Below are 21836 nucleotides of genomic sequence, written 5' to 3'. Positions count from 1 at the left end.
AATTGTGAAAATACAGGGTTATGGGTGAACTCCTGTTCCAGTTCCAGGTTCCCTTTCAAGTACTCAGTCCTCGGAAGAGGTCTAAATTGGCTGACTGGCCAGTGAGAGTTTCTTCTTCTTGTCTTGTGCGTTAGATTCTTTTTTCGGTCCTTATACGAACCAGGAAGCGATTCTTAGTGGATCCCCCAATAATGGCAACTTATAGTTGACAAATGTACTGTGTGTACAAAAGGCTAAACTATTGGTTTGCCCAAAAAGTAATTGCGGATTTTTATATAGTCGGCGTTGAGAAATTTTTTCACAGCTTGTGACTGTGTAATTGCATTCTTTCTTCTGTCAGTTATCAGCTGTGACTATTAGCTTGCTTTAGAAAAAAAGTGTAAAAAAAGTATATTTGATTAAAGTTCATTCTAAGTTTTATTAAAAATGCATTTATTTTCTTTTAAAAAATCCGCAATTACTTTTTGGGCAACCCATTACAACGTAAATAAAAGATTACATCCCTATTCTGCTATATATGAAACATTATTTTATTATTCCAAGAAATTACAACAAAGCTCCTCAAATGCCAAATTTTTAGGCGTGTGGCACATGCAATTGATTTGTCACTCTGGTGTTAATAGAAATTTCGTATGGGCAACCCAACAGACAGATCAACAATTCAATCAATCTTCTTAACAAAATGGAATAATATTTTGCTTAAACAAAATTCCATACAAATGCAATGGTTTTACAAAACATATTAAAAACTAATCCATTTTGGGCACCTTGGCAACACCTTCTTGCACAAAAAACGATCTCAGAACCCCAAGAACCGCCCATCAAAATTTTACTACATTTGGGAATTTCTGGTGAAAAAAAAAACAATAACAACTCAAAACAATTAAAATATTGTTGTCCCTGGCCAGTTCAATGGCAATTCGCTGACAATGACCAAATGGTAATCTTTTCGAAATGAAGATACAATGCTTGCATCTGAATACTCTCTCTCTCTGTCTCTGACTTTGTAAGGTGGCATAGGAGAGTGTGCATGAGTGTGTGGCTCATAAAAGGATTACATGGTGTTAGCTGTCAACAAAAACAACAAAGCCACCAAGACATAATCTTAATATTTAAGGTTTGAGGTGTTGTATCTCTCCTCAAAGATACGCACCCAAGCAAACAGCAAAGCAAAGCAAAGATCCTTAACCTTTGACAATACCACTATCAGTCGCTTTGCCTTGACCACCACCACCACCACCACTATTCACTGATCTCGGTCTGTGTAAAGAAAGTGCCTGCCTGAGTGCAGGCATCTTTGTTGCGAAATGATTGAAAAGAGTTCTTCAGAAATTTTTAGCAAACTCATGACGATGATGAAGAAAAAAAGATTGATTTTCTTAATGTTGTCGTAGTGGTTGTTGTTTCTTTTGTTTGTATTGCTTGCTGTTTGTCTTCCTCTTTTTTTTTCCTCCTTTCTTAATCCGGAAAACTCATGCGTCAGCATTTAAGTACTCCCTCAATGTAATAAACACTAACTGACTGACTGACTGACTGATGGTGCGCTTGCACATTCGCATATCGGAGGAGTGAGCTGGAAGAGGACAGTGGCTCAAAGGGTAACTTTTGAAGCTTATTGAGACAGCATAATAAAAGCAATAAAATGACGCAATATCTTATAATGAAAACTTTTTTTAATAAACTAAAGTTTAATTAAAAATTTTTTACCCAATTTTTATACCCACCACAAAAGGATGGGGGTATATTCATTTTGTCATTCCGTTTGCAACATATCGAAATATCCATTTCCGACCCTATGAAGTATATATATTCTTGATCAGCGTAAAAATCTAAGACGATCTAGACATGTCCGTCCGTCTGTCTGTTGAAATCACGCTACAGTCTTTAAAAATAGAAATATTGAGCTGAAATTTTGCACAGATTCTTTTTTTTGTCCATAAGCAGGTTAAGTTCGAAGATGGGCTATATCGGACTATATCTTGATATAGCCCCCATATAGACCGATCCGCCGATTAAGGGTCTTAGGCCCATCAAAGCCACATTTATTAACCGATTTTGCTGAAATTTGGGACAGTGAAATGTGTTAAGCCCTTCGACGTCCTTAGTCAATTTGGCTCAGATCGGTCCACATTTGGATATAGCTGCCATATAGACCGATCCTCCGATTTAGGGTCTAAAGCCCGTAAAAGCCACATTTATTATCCGATTTCGCTGAAATTTAGGACAGTGAGTTGTGTTAGGCCCTTCGATATGCTTCGTCAATTTGCCTCAGATCGGTCCAGATTTGGATATAGCTGCCATATAGACCGATCTTCCGATTTAGGGTCTTAGGTCCACAAAAGCCACATTTATTATCCGATTTTGATGAAATTCAGGACAGTGAGTTGTGTTAGGCCCATCGACATCCTTCGTCAATTTTCCTCAGATCGGTACAGATTTGGATATAGCTGCCATATAGACTGATCCTCCGATTTATGGTGATAGACCCATAAAAGCCACATTTATTATCCGATTTTGCTGCCATATAGACCGATCCACCGATTTAAGGTTTTGGGTCCATAAAAGAGGCATTTATTGTCCGATTTCGCCGAAATTTGGGACAGTGCTTTGTGTTATGCAACTTGGCCCAAATCCGTCCAGATTTGGATATAGCTGCCATGTAGACCGATATCTCGATTTAAAGTCTTGGCTCCATAAGAGGCGCATTTATAATCCGATTTCACTAAAATTTGACACAGTGACTTTTGCTAGGCTTTTCGACATCCGTGTCGTATATGGTTTAGATCGGTATATTTTTAGATATAGCTAAGGTACTTATTATTATTTGGTCCAAATCGGAACCTATTTTGATATAATGGACATGGGACATAAGGTATGAAATTTTCACCGAATTTTGATGAAAGTTGGTTTACATATATACCAGAGGTGGTGGGTATCCAAAGATCGGCCCGGCCGAACTTAACGCCTTGTTTTTGAATGAAATTTTGATATAATTTGAATGGTAAATCCAATTTCGATGAAATTTTAGATAATTTAGATAATATTTTTGGAAGAACTGAATCTCTGAATTTTAAGTTTTTATTTATTTTATCCATTTTATTTTTATTCTACTATACTTTATTTTATTTTATTTTTCGTTATTTTTTTTTTTAATTTGTTATACCCACCACCATAGGATGGGGTATACTAATCTAGTCATTCCGTTTACAACACCTCGAAATATTGATCTAGGATCCACATATACATGATCGTCTCGAAACTCTGATTCGAACTAGCCATGTCTGTCCGTCTGTCGAAATCACGACATCGGTCTAACGTGTAGAGCGTATATACCTTATGTTGATGTAGGTCAGTGGGGATTGCAAATGGGCCATATCCATTCAGATTTGGATATAGCTCCCATATAAACCGATCTCCCGATTTGACTTCTTGAGGCCATATAAACCGATCTCCCCATATAAGCCACAATTTTTGCGTTATGTTATGACTTGCAATAACTGTTCAATGTACGGTCCAAATCCGTCAAGAACCTAATATAGCTCCTATATAAACTGATCTCCCAATTTGACTTCATGAGCCCCTGGAACCAAAATTTTTGTTCGATTTGACTGAAATTTTGCACATTATGTTTTATTTTGACATTCAACATCTGTGCCGAGTACGATTCAAATCGGTCAAGAACCTGATATAGCTCCCATTTAAACCGATCTCCCGATTTGGCTTCTTGAGCCCTTACAAGCCGCAATTTTTGTCAAATTTGGCTGAAATGTTGCATGTAGTGTTCTGTTATGACTCCCATCAACTGTGCCAAGTATGGTTCAACACGATCAAGTACATAATATAGCTCCCGTATAAACATAACTCCCGATTTGACTTCTTGAACCTTTAAAAAGCGATTTTTATCCGATTTGGCTGAAATTTTCAATACAGTGTTCTGTTATGACTCTCGGTCCAATTCGGTTTATAACTAGATATAGCTCCTATATTTTAGCAGAATCCATGGTGGTGGGTTCCCAAGATTCGGCCCCGCCGAACTTAGTACGCTTTTACATGTTATACCCTTCACCATGGGATGGGTGCTAGCCGCTTGAAATTTTGCACGAATACTTCTTATTAGTGTAGGTCGGTGTGGATTGTAATTGGTTCATATCGGTCCATGTTTTGATATAGCTACCATATAAACCGATCTTGGATCTTAACTTCTTGAGACACTAGAGGTCGCAATTCTTTTCCGATTTGTCTTAAATTTTGCATGAGGTGTTTTGGTATGATGAGAAGAACTCGTCTGGCCGTCCGTCATACGAAACGCGCTAACTTTCGAAGGAAAAAAGCTCGCCGCTTGAAATGTTGCACAAATACTTCTTATTAGTGTAGGTCAGTTGGGTTTGTAAATGGGCCATATCAGTCCATGTTTTGATATAGCTGCCATACAAACCGATCTTAGGTCTTGACTACTTGAGCTTGTAGAGGGCGCATTACACGTGGTGTTTTGGTATTACTTCCAACAACTTTGCAAAGTATGGTCTAATACGGTTGATAATCTGATATAGCTGCCATATAAACCGGTCTTGGGTCTTGACTTCTAGAGCTTCTAGAGGGCGCATTGCTTATCCGATTAGGCTGAAATATTGCACGTGATGTTTTAGTATTACTTGCAACAACTGTGCTAAGAATAGTTCAAATTGGTCTATAACCTGATATAGCTGCCATATAAACCGATCTTGGGTCTTGACTTCTTGAGCTTCTAGAAGGTGCAATTCTTATCCGTTTTGGCCCAAATTTAGCATGAAGTGTTTTTTTTTTTTTGACTTTTAACAACTATGTCAAGTATGGTCTTAATCAGTCCATATTCTGATATAGCTGCCATATAAACCTATCTCCCAATAAGACTTCTAGGGTGCGCAATTCTTATCCAATATGGTTGAAATTTTGCATATTTCGTTTTGGTATGACTTCCGAAAACGGTCCAAGTATGGTCTCAATCGGCATATAACCTGATATAGCTGCCATATAAACCGATTTCCCAGTTTGTCTTTTTGAGCCTCTGTAGGGCGCAATTTTTACTCGATTTGCCGGAAATTTTTCAGGTGATGTTTTTCTATGACTGGTGGTTTTTCTGTTTGAAAAAGTCATTCAAACAACGTGACAAATGCGATCCATGGTGGAGGGTATATAAGATTCGGCCCGACCGAGCTTACCACGCTTTTACTTGTTTTTATTTAATTCTTTCTTTTTCTCTTTTCTTCCCAACTTTTTTCATCTTGACCCACTGTCCTCATTTCACGTGCACTAGCCTTGCACTCACTCTTTCAAAGATTATTGATGTCATGGCCGTATTAGTATTGGGTTTTTGGTAAGAGATTTCATTTCATGTTTTTTTGGACAAATATCATTTGTTATAAAATGTTGTTAAAACAACGTTAGTGGGTTTGTTAGACTTTGCTCTCCGAGGTATTTGTTTACATTCAAAAAAAAAAAAAACCAACCAAAAACAGAAAAGGAACATGGAAAGCAACATTAACATGAGATTGAATATTGCTGCTGCATCCCTTTTTTGTTTTTGGTTGGAATTCTCTTTCACTCTCCCAGTTTTGGTTTGGCTTCGTAGAATTTCTGACTGTCTGTCTGTCGTATGATTTTGCCAGGTTTATTGGCGTTGTTGGCTGCTAAGATTGATGATCCTCTATGGTTTAAGGTCAATGTCATAATAAACATGACTTGCGTAAAATTAAGGATTTTATTTCTTGCAATATTTCCTTTAGTTAAAGATGTTAGTCAATGTGGTTTTGGATTTACCATGTCTGTCTTTAGTTTTGTTTTTTAGGAAATAAATGAGGAAAAATTTCATTTTATAAGATTATCTTACTTTGAAGCAAAAAATTTTTCGCATAAATTCTATGCACATGTGGAGGTTTTCAATACAGTTATGAAAAATATTTGATATATAAGTAAGATATAAGAAAATAGTGCCAAAACTTACCTTTCTGTTGTGATTGTGTATATAGGGCTTTGCCTTGAAAATTACATTACCTGAAATCAAAAATTAAAAATTTATTGAGATTTTAAAATAATTAAATTTTTTTTTTCTATATAATTTTATTTCTGAAGTTGAGTGGACCCAAATACGTCCGTCCGGTGGAATTTCGTACTACTACTGGATTTGCTTTCAGGTTGAGCTCGAGGTGGGAACCCCTAGATCAATATTGGATACAAGCGAACTCCGACCCGCATGGAATACCTGAAAAAATTAGTCATGTCATGGTGGATGGCTGAAACGAGCTCCATGAAGATTTGAACAGCGCGACGAATAAGAGGGGGAGAGCGAAAAAAATACACAACGAAATTCGGTGAAGAATTTGAGTGCACTTGCAGGCATTTAGATTGCTCATAGTTCTCTCTAAGAATCTCAGCACGCCAAGCTTCCTGAGAAAGAATGGTCCGATTTTCATCGAAGGTAAACATTAGACAATGGAGCATCTGTGGAGACGCATTTTCAGGCTGCAAAGAATAGTCGGTGAACTCGTCCTAGGTACTAGGAAGTGGTGGGTCAGCTGAGAAGGTTCTCACACTGCCGGATATTTACATTTGCTTTCATCCTGGCGATGAGACCACAGATTTGTATACCCTCCACCATAATCTAGTTATTGAATATGCAACATCTCGAAATATTAATCTGTTATCCCATAAAGTATATATATTCTAGATTGTCTCTACATCCAGAGTCTACTAAGCCATGTCCGTCCGTCCGTCTGTCAATCAGTCAAAATAGCTGTCGAACGCGTAAAGCTTACCGCTTGTCCCAAATTTTGGCGAAATCGGATAATCAATGCGACCTTTATGGCCCTAAAATCTTAAAACGAGAGATCGGTCTATATGGCAGCTATATTCAAATCTGAACCGATCTGAGCCAAATTGAAGAAGGATACCGAAGGGCCTAACACAACTCATTGTCCCAAATTTTGGCGACATCGGACAATAAATGCGGTTTTATGGGCCCAAAACCTTAATTTGAGAGATCGGTCTATATTGCTGCTATATTCAAATCCGGACCGATTAGGGCCCAGCTTCAGAAAAATGTCGAAAAGTCGAATACAACTCACTATCGCAAATTTCGGCGAAATCGGAGAAATTGAAGAAAGATGTCGCGAAAGATGTCACTGTCCAAAATTTCAGAAAAATCGGATTATTTAAGTTGGTTTTATGGGCCTATGACCCTATATCGGCGAGTCGGTCTATATTGTAGCTAAATCCAAATCTGGACAGATCTGGGCCAAATTGAAGAATGATGTCGAAGGGCCTAACAAAACTGTCTCAAATTTCGGAGACATCGGACAAAACATGCGCCTTTTATGGGCCCAAAAACCTTAATCGAGAGATCGGTCATTATGGCAGCTATATCCAAATCTGGACCGATCTGTGCCATACTGCAGAAGTGTGTCGAGGGGTTTAACTTAACTCACTGTCCCAAATTTCGGCGACATCGGACAGTAAATGCGCCTTTTATGGTCCCAAAACCTTACATCGAGAGATCGGTCTATATGGCAGCTATATCCAAATTTGAACCGATCTGAGCCAAATGGAAGAACCATGTCGAAGGACCTAACACAACTCACTGTTCCAAATTTCAGCAAAATTGGATAATAAATGAGGCTTTTATGGGCCTAAGACCCCAAATCAGTGGATCTGTCTATATGGCAGCTATATCCAAATCTGGACCGATCTGGGCGATTTGAAGATGGATGTCAAAGGGCCTAACATTACTCACTGTCCCATATTTCAACAAAATCGGATAATATTGGGTTGCAAAAAGGTAATTGCGGATTTTTCATATAGTCGGCGTTGAAAAATTTTTTCACAGCTTGTGACTCTGTAATTGCATTCTTTCTTCTGTCAGTTATCAGCTGCTACTTTTTGCTTGCTTTAGAAAAAAAGTGTAAAAAAAGTATATTTGATTAAAGTTCATTCTAAGTTTTATTAAAAATGCAATTACTTTCTTTTGTATACCCCCACCCTATGGTGGGGGTATACAAAAATATTTTCAAATATTGGCAAATGTCCCAAGAAGTCAAGTACGTAACTAGTTTGTTGGAATTAGCAGAAGTACTAGTTCCAGGGTCAACTGGTTACTTCAATGACAAACCCCTATTAAATTCACCAGTTTTTGACACTGAAAGTAAACAAAAGTGGAACTAGTCCTGATTACTTTGGAACTAGTGAATAAATAGGTTTGGAATTAGTGGTCTGGACTACTGGGAACCAATAGACCGACAGTCAATGCCTAATAGACTTTGGCCGAGTTTCTCATTTTCCTGTTACGATTTATCGTATCGATATTCTTCTGGTTAAAGTAATTTGTTTTTCTGAATACACCCAGAGAAAATCGTGCTGATTTCAGTACCAATCAGGGATTGATAGTGAAGCAACACCGAATGGTACATAAACAATACCGGATTATATGGATGAATCACAAAATGATTAGTACCGTTTGGTACTAGCCTTATTACCGAACTGGTATTGGTTTTAATACCAACCTGTAATTGGTTGTAGCACCAGACCGTTATTGGTTTTAGTACCAAACCGTTATTAATTGTTCCACCCCCTATGGAGGCCAGCGTAGCGCGGAGGTTAGCATGTCCGCCTATGACGCTGAACGCCTGGGTTCGAATTCTGGCGAGACCATCAGAAAAAAATTTCAGCGGTGGTTTACCCCTCCTAATGCTGGCAACATTTGGGAGGTACTATGCCATGTAAAACTTATCTTCAAAGGGGTGTCGCACTGCAGCACACCGTTCGGACTCGGCTATAAAAAGGAGGCCCCTTATCATTGAGCACCAACACAGCATCATTTTCCACACAAAATACTATCATGTTTTTTGATGCCGAATGTTCTTAGAATTTGTATAAATAACCTAAAAGGTGTACAAGAAAACCAAATTTGTTAAAGGGAGGTTTATCTCGAAGATAAATTAAAGTTCCGCTTAGCTAACACGAACTTTATTTTTTCTACGAGAAAACCGACTTTAGAATTGCAATACTGATGGAAAGTTTGTGGTTCTAAAATTCAACATCCCACTCCATTCTTTGATGGTGGTTAAGAAATGATCATTTTCACATTTGACTTGACCTCTTATCTGATCCCTCAAACCAATATCCGCTGCCTAATTCACAAATCTACTTTTCCGGATTAACTTCAATATAATCAGTTCATATTCCTATTTCTCTGCCATAAAGAATGGCCTCTTCCAACTCAAAGTTAAACCATTTTAAATCACCTTTAGCTGCGGCACAATTGCCTATCACTAATCCCCTCCTGTTTTCGCCATAATCCTTAACATATGCCCAAATATGAAAAGGATACTTTGTCACATTAAGGACACACTTTCTTAAAAATTTGATCTAAAGAGGCCAGGTACAGTGTCAGCGACTTTTTGGGCACTTGAGACACACTGACTTCCAAGCGGTGGCCATAAACCAAAAGTCAAGTACATCATACAGTGCCAACGCATACACACATCCATCATTCGGACCATCGAACCGCTAGGAACGTCAATAATTACCTACAAACACATTTTCTCGGTTGACCAAAGCGAAACCGAAGGACATCAATTTTCTATGGAATTTTGGTGTTTTTGGTGATTTTATTTCCACCCATGCCAATGGGAAAACAAAGAAAATATGTGTCAGATGAACATATGCAAATGAGATTAAATTTCTAAAGGAAAAGAATAACAACACCAAAAACTAAAACGATTTGCTAGACAATATGGTTTGGATTAAAGTACAGCAAAGTGAGAAGATTTTTAAATGAAATTGAAATTATATTTCAAAATGCAGTGCATCGAGTACATATGGAACCAATATGGTGGTCATGGTGGCATAAGTACTTAAAATAATAAGAATGTTGGGGGAATACAATGAATGATTTTTTTTTTACACAAACCACCATAGGAAAGGGGGTATATTCATTTAGTCATTCAGCGTAAAAATCTAAGACGATCTAGACATGTCCGTCAGTCTGTCCGTCAGTCTATTGAAATTACGCTATAATCTTCAAAAATAGAGATATTGAGCTGAAACTTTGCACAGATTCTTTTTCTTGTCCATAAGCAGGTTAAGTTCGAAGATGGGCTATATCGGACTATATCTTGATATAGCCCCCATATAGACCGATCCGCCGATTTAGGATCTAAGGCCACTAAAAGCCACATTTATTATCCGATTTTGCTGAAATTTAGGACAGTGAGTTGTGTTAGGCCCTTCGACATCCTCCGTCAATTTGGCTCAGATCGGTAAAGATTTTGATATAGCTGCCATATAGACTGATCCTCCGATTTAGGGTCTTAGACCCATAAAAGCCACATTTATTATCCGATTTTGCTGAAATTTAGGACTGTGAGTTGTCTCAGGCCCTTCAACATCCTCCATTAATATGACTCAGATCGGTTCGGATTTGGATATAGCTGCCATATAGACCGATCCGCCGATTTAGGGTCTTAGGCCCACAAAAGCCACATTTATTATCCGACTTTGCTATAGTTTGGGACAGTGAGTTGCGTTAGGCCCTTCGACATCCTCCGTTAATTTGGCTCAGATCGGTCCATAGTTGGATATAGCTGCCATATAGACCGATCCGCCGATTTAGGGTCTAAGGCCCATAAAAGCCACATTTATTAACCGATTTTGCGAAAATTTTTGGACAGTGAGTTGCCTTAGGCCCTTCAATATCCTCCGTTAATATGACTCAGATCGGTTCACATTTGGATATAGCTGCCATATAGACCGACCCTCCGATTTAGGGTCATAGGCCCATAAAAGCTACATTTATTATCCGATTTGGCTGAAATTTGGGACAGTAAGTTAAGTTAAGCCCCTTGACATACTTCTGCATTATCGCACAGATCGGTCCAGATTTGGATATAGCTGCCATATAGACCGATCTCTCGGTTTTAGGTTTTGGGGCCATAAAAAGCGCATTTATTGTCCGATATTGCCGAAATTTGGGACAAAGAGTTAAGTTAAGCCCCTCCACATATTTCTGCTATGGAACATAAGGTATGAGTTTTGCACCGGATTTTGACGAAAGATGGTTTACATATATTCCCGAGGTGGTGGGTATCCAAAGTTCGGCCCGGCCGAACTTAACGCCTTTTTACTTGTTTTGTCCATAAGCAGGTTAAGTTCGAAGATGGGCTATGTCGGACTATATCTTCATATAGCCCCCATATAGACCGATCCGCCGATTTTGGGTCTTAGAACCTGATGCAGCTCCTATATAAACCGAGCTCTCGATTTGACTTCTTCAGCCCTTACAAGCCGCGATTTTTATCCGATTTGGCTGAAATTTTGCATATAGTATTCTGTTATGACTCTCAACAACTATGCTTAGAACGGTCCAAATTGGTCTACTACCAGATATAGTTCCCATATTTTAGCAGAATCCATGGTGGAGGGTTCCCGAGATTCGGCCCTGCTGAACTTAACATGCTTTGACTTGCTCTTCTTCTCTTTACCTTTCTTATATATGTAAAATTTTATAAGGCCACTTTTATAACCTACACCACCACTGTGGTACCGGGTATTATAAGTTTGTGCATTTGTTTGCAGCGCTAAGAGGGAGAAGATATAGACCCATTGATAAGTATACCGATTGGCTTAGAATCACTTTCTGATTCAAATTAGCCATGTCCGTCCGTCTGTGAGTTCATGTATTCTTGTAATCAAGGTACAGGTCGTTTTTGTTGTCCGATCGTCGACGAGATTTTGCATATGTCACTTTTTTGTCTCAAGAAAGAACTCTGTTGATTTTTGTAAAAATCGGTTTCGATTTAGATATAGCTCCCATATATATGTATCGCCCGATTTGCTCTTAAATGGCCGTAGTAAGGACAATTTTCAACCGATCTACACAAAATTTAGCACGGACTGTTTTGTTACCGATTTTAACATATTTGGGAAATTTCATCAAAATCGGTTCAGATTTAGATATAGCTCCCATATATATGTATCGCCCGATTTACACTTAAATGACCGTATTAACTACAATTTTCAACAGATCAGCACACAATTTGGCATGGATTGTTTTGTTGCTAGTCTTAACATATCTGGGGAATTTCATCAAAATCGTATCAGATTTAAATATAGCTCTCATATATAGGTATCGCCCGATTTGCACTTAAATGGCCCTAGTAACAAAAATCTTCAACAGATCTGCACAAAATTGGGCATAGGTAATGGTGTAACTGATCTAAACATATCTACAAGATATCATCAAAATCGGTTCAGATTTAGATATAGCTCCCATATATATGTGGCGCCTGATTTGCACTTAAATGGCCGTAGTAGCTACAATTTTCAACCGATCTGCACAAAATTTAGCACGGATTGTTTTGTTACTAATCTTCATATATCGGCAAACTTTCATCAAAATCTGTTCAGATTTAGATATAGCTCTCATATATATGTATCGCCCGATTTCCACTTAAATGGCCGTAGTAACTACAATTTTCAACCGATCTGCACCAAATTTTGCATGGATTGTTTTGTTACTGGTCTAAACATAATTGGGAAATTTCATCAAAATAGGTTCAGATTTAGATATAGCTCTCATATATAGGTATCGCCCGATTTGCACTTAAATGGCCCTAGTAACAAAAATCTTCAACAGATCTGCACAAAATTGGACATAGGTAATGGTGTTGCTGATCTAAACATATCTAAAAGATATCATCAAAATCGGTTCAGATTTCGATATAGCTGCCATATATATGTATTGCCCGATTTCCACTTTAATGGCCATAGTAACTAAAATATTCAACAGATCTGCACAAAATTTGGCATGGGTTATTATGCTACTGGTCTTAACAAATCTGGGAAATTTCATTAAAATCGGTTCAGATTTAGATATAGCTCTTATATATATGTATCGCCCGATTTGCACCTAAATGACCGTAATAAGCGCAATTTTCAACAGATCTGCACACAATGTAGCATGGATTGTTTTCTTGCTCATCTTAATATATCTGCAAGATTTCATGAAAATCGGTTCAGATTTCGATATAGCTCCCATATATATGTATCGACCGATTTCCACTTAAATGGCGATAATAACTACAATTTTCAACCGATCTACACAAAATTGGGCATGGGTTATTTTGTTACTGATCTTAACATATCTGCAAGATTTTATCAAAATCGGTTCAGATTTCGATATAGCTCCCATATATACGTATCGCCCGATTTCCAACAAAATGACCGTATTAACTACAATTTTCAACCGATCTGCACAAAATCTAGCACGGATTGTTTTGTTACTGATCTTCATATATCTGCAAGATTTCATCAAAATCGGTTTAGATTTAGATATAGCTCCCTTATATACGTATCGCCCGATTTGCTCTTAAATGGCCGTATTAGCTACAATTTTCAACCGATCTGCACCAAATTCTGCATGGATTGTTTTGTTACTGGTCTTAACATATTTGGGAAATTTCATCAAAATCGGTTCAGATTTAGATATAGCTCCCATAAATACGTATCGCCCGATTTGCTCTTAAATGGCCATAGTAACTAAAATTTTCAACCGATTTGCACAAAATTTGTCAATGATTGTTTTCTTACTGCTCTTAACATATCTGCTAGGTTTCATCAAAATCGGTTCAGATTCAGATATAACTCCCATATATATGTATCGCCGGTAGGGTATTATTAAGTCGGCTCCGCCCGACTTTTTTTCCTTACTGTTTTTAACATCGATAAATGCTATAAAAATTTAAAAATTCCGATTTTATTTACTGTCCCCAAGCAATAAACCATTTTTATTAGCAAATAAACATTTAACATGTGTTATGCTACTTAAATGCCCAACCAATAAACGGTTTATCGTATGTTGCTAATAATACAAAGTTTATCCCCATAACCAACATCATAAAACGTAGAGTTTTACTAAGCTCCAGCCATCAAAAAATGAAAAGGTTTCCTTTTGTACAAAAAGATGTTGATTGATTTGAGCACACATTTCAAAGATATACTAATTTTGAACAAAAACATGAAAATATATAAGCAACCAGAAAAAAAACTACAAACACCAAAGAGAAACAAACTAAATAATAGTGCTTATTAAAAGCTTGCCCAAAGAAGGGCATAACAAAACATTGAATTCGAATGGACGATAGATAGATGCGAAAGGCCGCCTAAATGACTGACGGTCTCAAGTCCATAAGTCTTTTCCATTGATTCATTTTATATGGTCGCCCAAAACTTTGGCGAAAATGATACATCATATTAATATTTGATATGTTATTTGTTAATAATATTTATTTGTGACTGAATGTCTGTTGGTATCTTTTCATTATTTATTTATTTATAAAAATCAAAGAAAAAAATAATTAACATTTGTTGATGATGACCACCCACGCTTACACACTCTCTCTCACACACACACACACACACACATGTACATGCTAGGAGGCTCGTTTGGTTTGTTGCCTTGAGACATTCATAAGATCGTCGTTGTCATAATTTAAACCCTATTTGACGTTATAATGACTCTAGTGTGTCGCCCCTTTTAATAATCATGACAATATAAACATAATAATGACAACAACAGTAACAGTAACAGCAACAGCAACAACAATAACAATAATAAGCGCATTTTGTTACGTCTTTTCAGTTGATTTAAATGAGGTAATTTGTCAAAAGGTTATGAGTTATAAATAATATTTCCCCCACACCCCCCCACCATTAAAAACTGCAAAACATGGTCACACCACACCAAAGTTTGTTTGATGAGCTCGCAAGTGAAATTAATAATTGATTATAAAATTATGTTTAATCCAATATAAGATGAGAAAATAAAATTAATTTGTTAGAAACTGGTTGTAAAAAAACAAAAAATAACACAAAATGGTAAAGGAGGGGTTATTGTACCGTTGCACAGTGAGTCGAATAGAAAAACAAATTAATAGCAAGTAAAAAGGCATTAAGTTCGGCCGGGCCGGGCTTCAAACCCTTGATCGGGAGATCGGTCTATATGGCAGCGAAATATAAATATAGTCCGATCTGAACCATATTTGGGTCAGATGTTGGCAGGCCTAAAACTACTCACTGGTTCAAAATTCAGCGAAATCGGTTAAGCTTTTTTGGGCTTCAAACCCTTTAGGGAAGATCGGTCTATATGGCAGCTACATCTAAATTTAGTCCGATCTTAACCATATTTGGGTCCTATGTTAGGAGGCTTAAAGCTACCAATTGTTTTTAATTTCAGCGAAATCGGGTAAAAAATAAAGCTTTTATGGGCTTCAGACCCGTTATCGGCAGATCGGTCTATATGACAGCTATATCTAAATATAGTCCGATCGAAACCATATTTGGGTCAGATGTTGGTAGGCCCAAAACTACTCACTGTTTCAAATTTCAGCGAAATCGGTTAAAAAACAAAGCTTTTATGGGCTTCGGACTCTTTATCGGGAAATCGGTCTATATGGCTGCTATATCTAAATATAGTCCGATTTGAACCATGTTAAAGTCGGGAGGCTTAATATAACCCACTGTTTAAAATTTCAGTGAAATTGGACAATAAATAAAGCTTTTATGGGCTTCGGACCCTTAATCGGGATATCGGTCTATATGGCAATATAGTCCGATCTGAACCATACTTAAGTCAGATGTCGGGAGGCTTAAAATACCCACTGTTTCAAATTTCAGTGTCATTGGGCAATATATAAAGCTTTTTTGAGCTTCAGACCCATTATCGGCAGATCGGTCTATATGGCAGCTATATCTAAATATAGTCCGATCGGAACCATAATTAGGTCCCATGTTAGGAGGCCTAAAACTACTTACTGTTTCAAATTTCAGCGAAATCGGTTAAAAAATTAAGCTTTTATGGGCTTCAGACCCTTAATCGGGAGATCGGTCTATATGGCAGCTATATCCAAATATAGTCCGATCTGAACCATGTTTGGGTCCTATGTTAGGAGGCCTAAAACTACCCAATTTTTCAAATTTCAAATTTCTTGGATCTTGACTTTTTGAGCCTCTAGGGTGCGCAATCTTATCCGATTGGAATGAAATTTTGCACCACGTCTTTTGTTATGATATCACAACAACTGTGCCAAGTTTGGTTCAAATCGGTTCATAACCTGATGTAGCTGCCATATAAACCGATCTTGAGTCTTGACTTCTTGAGCCTCTAGAAAGTGCAATTCTTATCAGTTTTGCCTGAAATTTTGTACGACGGATCCTCTCATGACCATCAACATACGTGTTTATTATGGTCTGAATCGGTCTATAGCCCGATACAGGTCCCATATAAATCCATCTCTCTATTTTACTTTTTGAGCCCCCAAAGGGCGCAATTCTTATTCGAATTGGCTGACATTTTACACAGGTCTCCCACATATAATTTAATTGTGGTCTAAACCGGATCATATATATCGCTCTAATAGCAGAGCAAATCTTTTCTTATATCATTTTTTGCCAAAGAAGAGATGCCGGGAAAATAACTCTACAAATGCGCTCCATGGTGGAGGATAAGATTCGGCCCAGCCGAATTTAGCACTTTTTTACTTGTTTTCAAATTATAACTTCAGTCTTAATAAACACTCAACGAAATTATTCTTATCTCAAAATGTAACAGAAATCGCCTTTTCCTTCCTAGAATTCATGAACGTATGAAGGCTATATTACATGCTTCCTGTTTTGATTTCTTATCAAAAATATTTAGTTTGACGTAAAGCAAACTCTTGTGTAACACAAAATGAAAAAAAAAAACAACATAGAAAATCAAATCATTAACCACAGGACGAAGACGCCAAAAAGGCACCATTCCACAATGGCTGTGTTGGTTATTAAAGAGAAATTCCATTTAAATGTTTACCAAGACTACGTTGCTTCCCATGTCCCTTGGTGTTGACTACGATTTAGAATTTGGTTTGTTGGCAACACATTTGATAGACTTGTGGCCAACACTGGGACAGACGGAGAGACAGACAGCGAAGGTTTCTTACTGGCAACAATGAGCATTTGCCGTTGACGACTGACTCGTTAATGCTGCCACAATCCCAAAAAAAGGACTCGTTTTCCTTGGTAAGCGTTTTTGGTTTTTTTTCTTCGTTTTGGTTTATATTTGTCAATTGCTTCCAATATCTACAGGAAAAGGCCACCACTGGCAATTCTTTGGTTGGTTAACTCGCAACAGTGGCCACAACAGCAACAGCAACAACACCAGCAACCAGTGCAAACAACAAATTTCGTATTGGTGGCCACAGCAGTAGCTGTGGCGGCAGCGGCGGCGGCGAACTTCGTCACAGCGGAGGCATTTTTCCCTTGCATATTGCTGCGGTTTGTGCGATAATATTTGTTATTTACTTAAACGGAAGGAAGGAAAAACAAAAAACGGAAATGCACATAAATTTATTTTCTCCATATTTATTTGTATGCATGTGCATGTGTGTGTGTGTGTGTATGTGATTGTTTGTTTGAGTGTATGCAATACCAGTGTGAGTATGCGTTTTGCTTATTTGTATTTACTCGCCTTACTATTTGTATTTGATTATGAGTGTTTGTGTAATACACTGAGAAAAAAGGGGGGAAACTTAAAATTTCATGAAAGTTTTGTCCATGGAGATTTCAAGGTAATTTTATCTTTCGAAAATTCCAAAGGAAATTGGATGGTAATTTTTTTTTTGATTAGAGAAAATTTCAGGCAAATTTTGTCTTTAGAGAAAATTTCATGGGAAATTTTGTCTTTAGAGAAAATTTGACGGGAAATTTTGTCTTTAGAGAACATTTCATGGGAAATTTTGTTTTTAGAGAACATTCCATGGGAAATTTTGTCTTTAGAGAAAATTTCATGAGAAATTTTGTCTTTAGAGAAAATTTCATGAAATTTTGTCTTTAGAAAAAATTTCGTGGAAATTTTGTCTTTAGAGAAAATTTCATGGAAATTTTTCTATAGAAAAAATTTCATGGAAATTTTGTCTTTAGAGAAAAATTCATGAAAATTTTGTCTTCAGAGAAAATTTCACGGACAATTTCATGGAAATTTTGTCTTAGGAGAAATTTCATGGAAATTTTGTCTTAATTTTTTTCTTAGAGAAAATTTCACGAAAATTTTTATCCATGAATTTTTCATGGAAAAATTTCATGGAAATTTTTTCTTAAGCGAAAATTTTAATGAAATTTTTTTTTTAAGCGAAAATTCTCTGGAAATTTTATTTTAGGCGAAAATTTCATGGAAATTTTTTTCCATGAAATTTGCATGGAAATTTTGTGATAAGAGAAAATTTCATGGAAAAATTTTTTAAGCGAAAATTTCATGGAAAATTTTTTTAAGCGAAAATTTCATGGAAATTTTTTCTTTAGAGAAAATTTCATGGACATTTTTTCGTTAGAGAGAATATCATGGGAATTTTGTCATCAGAGAAAATTTCATGGAAATTTTGTCTTTACAGAAAATTTCATGGAAACTTTGTCTTTAGAGAAAATTTCATGGAAATTTTTTTTCCATGAAATTATCATGGAAATTTTGTGATTAGAGAAAATTTCATGGAAAATCTTTTTAAGCGAAAATTTCATGGAAATTTTTTCTTTAGAGAAAATTTAATGGAAATTTTGTCCTGAGAGAAAATTTCATGGACATTTCATGGAAATTTTGTCATTAGAGAAAAATTCATGGAAATTTTGTCTGTACAGAAACTTTCATGGAAATTTTGTCGTTAGAGAAAATTTAATGGAAATTTTGTCTTTAGAGAAAATTTCATTGGAATTTCTTCTTTGGATAAAATTTCATAGAAAGTTTCTTTTTAGAGAAAATTTCATGAAAATTTTTTCCATGAAATTTTCATGGAAATTTTGTGATTAGAGAAAATTTTATGGACATATTTTCTTAAGCGAAAATTTCATGGAAATTTTTTCTTAAGCGAAAATTTCATGGAAATTTTTTCTTAAGCGAAAATTTCATGAAAAAACTTTTTAAGCGAAAATTTCATGGAAATTTTTTCTATAGAGAAAATTTCATGGAAATTTCTCCTTAAGAGAAAATTTTATAGAAATTTTTTCTTTACGGAAAATTTTATTTAAATTTTGTCTTTAGAGAAATTTATGGAAATTTTTTCTTTTGAAATTTTTTCTTTCATTGTAATTTTGTCTTTAGAGAAAATTTCATTGAAATTTTTTCTTAAGAGAAAATTTCATAGACAGTTTGTCTTTAGAGAAAATTTCATTGGAATTTCTTCTTTAGAGAAAATTTCATAGAAAGTTTTTTCTCAGAAAATTTCACGAAATTTTTTTTCCATGAAATTTTCATGGACATTTTGTGATTAGAGAAAATTTCATGGAAATTTTTTTCTTAAGCGAAAATTTGATGGACATTTTTTTCATAGAGGAATTTTCATGGAAATTTTTTTCCATGAAATTATCATTAAAATTTTGTGATTAGAAAAATTTTCATGGAAAAATTTTTTAAACCAAAATTTTATGGAAATTTTTTCTTAAGCGAAAATTTCATGGAAATTTTATAACAATTTTGTTTTACGAGAAAATTTCATGGAATTTTTAATTAGAGAAAATTTCATTGAAAATTTCATGACAAAATTTTATAGAAATTTTTTCTTTACGGAAAATTTTATGGAAATTTTGTCTGTAGAAAAAATGTCTGGAAATTTTTTCTTTTGAGAAAATTTCATGGAAATTTTTTCTTCAGAGTAATTTTCATTGTAATTTTGTCTTTAGAGAAAATTTCATTGAAATTTTGTCTTAAGAGAAAGTTTCGTCGACATTTTGTCCTAGAGAATTTCATTGGTATTTCTTCTTTGGAAAAAATTTCATTGAAATTGTTTTCTTAGAGAAAATTTCGCTGAAATTTTTTTCCATGAAATTTTCATGGAAATTTTTGTTAAAGCGAAAATTTCATTGAAAAATTTTTTTAAGCGAAAATTCCCTGCAAATTTTTTCTTAAGCGAAAATTTCATGGAAATTTTTTTCTTAGAAAAAATTTAATGGAAATTTTTTCCATGAAATTGGCATGGAAATTTTGTGATAAGAGAAAATTTCATGGAAAATTTTTTTAAGCGAAAATTTCATGGAAATTTCTTCTGAAGCGAAAATTTCATGGAAATTTTTCCTTTAGAGAAAATTTCATGGAAATTTTGTCTTTTGAGAAAATTTCATGGAAATTTTGTCTTTACAGAAAATTTCATGGAAATTTTTCCTCTGGAGAGAATTTTATGGACATTTTTTCTTTGGAGATAATTTCATAGAAATTTTGTTTTACGATAATATTTCATGGAAATTGTCTTTGGAAATTTTGTCTTAGAGAAAATTTCAAGGAAATTTTGTCTTAGAGAAAATTCATGGAAATTTAGTCTTAGAGAAAATTTCATTGGAGTTTCTTCATTAGAGAAAATTTAATGGAAATTTTTTTCTTGGAGAAAATTTTTTTTGCAGAAAATTTCATGGAAATTTTTTATTAAGAGAAAATTTCATGGAAATTTTGTCCCTAAGAAAATTTCATGAAACTTTTGTCTTTAGATAAAATTTCATGGAAATTTTGTTCGGAGATAATTTCATGGAAATTTTTTCCTTAAAATAATTTTTCACTTTTTTTCTTCGTGTACCCACCGATTAATGATGTTTTTGTAACGATAATACGAAATGCGATTTAGTTCAGCTGTGCGTCCTTTACTCCTTGGCGTTGATAGAAGTAAATATCTTTTGGGAAAATGTCGCCATATTTGCTGTTCATTAGTGTGGTATTGGTGTTGCGTTGTTTGTTGGTTGGTTGCTTGCTTGCTTGCTGGTGCTGACCCAACACAACTTTAAAGCCAGCAACTACTGCGATTGCATGCGTTCCAAGTGAATGAATGTCATGGCATGACATGGTGGTATGCATTGGTCCTTCAACGTTGCTGATTTCAACTCAGTTAGGTTTCTTGCTCATAACCTTCTCACACTATTTGTGCGTCTGTCTGTGCGCCAATTTTTCCAACGGTTCGTTTATCATTTCTTTGGTTAACCAAGTCGCTTGAGATATATTTTTGTTGATAACATACCAAACATGACCTGATATTTTCAGTTTATGGCAAATATTATAACAACATTTTTCTTTCAAAAAGTTGAAAATTGTGTCCACAAATGCTCGCAGCTCCTTGAAGCTATGGTATGGTGGTGCGCCATAGTGCCGTTGGTCAGTGCAACTATCAAAGTGTGTGGAAGTTTATCTGGGAAGGCATTGAATGCGTCTAGACACATTGACTGCTTCTAGTGCTGCTGCTGTTGTTGGTCTATGCTTCATTGGCAGCCCATAAATGAAGAGGAGTAGGTGCTACCTTCCACCTCTTTGTGGGTGTGGGAGCCAAGAAAACTACTCTAAGTTTTTGACGGGGTTGCCAAGTGGTAGGAAAATTCAAAGCCAAAACTGCCCAAAATTTTAAAGATCGGTCTATGTGGCACCTAAATTTAAATCTGGGCCAGATTGCAGAATGATGTCGATGAAAATGAAAAGTGTTCAATATACTATGCCATTTCATCATGGTGAGACTCATTTACTAACACAACTCACTGTCCCAAATTTCGGCAACATATGACAATAAATGTGACGTTTATAGGCTCAAAACCTAAAAACGAGAGATCGGTCTATATGGCAGCTATATCCAAATCTGGACCGATCAAATTGAAGAAGGATGTCGAGGGGCCTAACACAACTCACTGTCCCAAATTTCGGCGACATCGGACAAAAAATACGCCTTTAATGGGCCCAAAAACTTTAATCAAGAGTTAGGTCTATATGGCAGCTATATCCAAATCTGCGCCGATCTGGGTTAAATTGAAGAGAGATG

The sequence above is a fragment of the Stomoxys calcitrans genome, chromosome 2 (genome assembly GCF_963082655.1).
Source record: "Stomoxys calcitrans chromosome 2, idStoCalc2.1, whole genome shotgun sequence".
NCBI classification, from domain to species: domain Eukaryota; kingdom Metazoa; phylum Arthropoda; class Insecta; order Diptera; family Muscidae; genus Stomoxys; species Stomoxys calcitrans.
This window is presented reverse-complemented; position numbering follows the sequence as displayed.